This window comes from Atta cephalotes (genome assembly GCF_000143395.1).
Source record: "Atta cephalotes unplaced genomic scaffold scaffold00042, whole genome shotgun sequence".
Lineage (NCBI taxonomy): Eukaryota > Metazoa > Arthropoda > Insecta > Hymenoptera > Formicidae > Atta > Atta cephalotes.
Window position 1 is genome coordinate 1,729,303 of NW_012130106.1, and position 991 is coordinate 1,730,293.

Below are 991 nucleotides of genomic sequence, written 5' to 3' on the forward strand. Positions count from 1 at the left end.
TTATTGCAATAACAGCTTATCACCGCCAACGAGTTGGTCAGCCGGTGCCACATTTTCATCCGCGTCCCAAGTACACTTCCAGATTTTTGACGATCTTTCTCTCCGATCACTCCTATAACTCCTATAACGCGCTTCTTTCTTTCGCTCGCTTCCCGACGACGATGTGTCCAGCGATGTCATATACGCGTACAATCCGTTCGCATCAACTGTGCAGGACGTATTGCCCTTTGCGTTACTCACATCGTTATACCGTCGCATCGATCAAATACAGGTATAACTAAATCCAACTTACTTAATTTATTGAAACAACAATAAAGCTTGACCGTGAGAAGTCTCGTACAACACGGCCTTCAACAACTTACTGAATAGTACGGACTTACGGAATTGTTGCATTATCTCCTCTTTTGTCACTGTGATAACAACTTCCGGTCTCGTATCGTACCATAATTTAGCATGGCCTTTTAGACGGATCGGTATAAATCTCATAAAGGCGCGATCATTTCATCCATATTGCTATGCCAATCCCTCCATGTGCTGTATCTACTTTTCGATCATTACATCATCTCTTGCCGGATCGAAGGGGAGAATCATTAATTCATCCCCATAATGAATGCACGCACTACACGCCCGATTTAAGTTCTTTACAACATGCTCGAATTTTTCAACTCAGTTTTTTTTCTACCGCCCGATCGCGACGAAAAAGATGAACGATATCTCTTATCTCTCGATTCAAAGTGCTCAAGTCACGATGTGACTTATGGTGGCCTATGCCGATGTCATATCTTGTTATCTTAAGATTTCTGAATATAGTATGTTTATCCTGCTTCTAATAAAAGAAAGAAATCTATTAAACATTGTTCGTAAAAAAAATATGGATATACTTCGACTCCTTGATTAATGTATAGAGATTGTATGTATTCTCTCAAAATGAATGCCATCAACAGCTTAGATCCCTTTGATCTTCTTCTCCATCCGCAACCGCTCCTTCAGC

At 40.8% G+C, this 991-nt stretch overlaps 1 pseudogene; it reads right to left on the bottom strand.

Moving 5' to 3' along the window:
- On the bottom strand, positions 1-486 carry LOC105622257 (annotated as a pseudogene).
- Between the last annotated feature and the right edge of the window lie 505 nt (positions 487-991).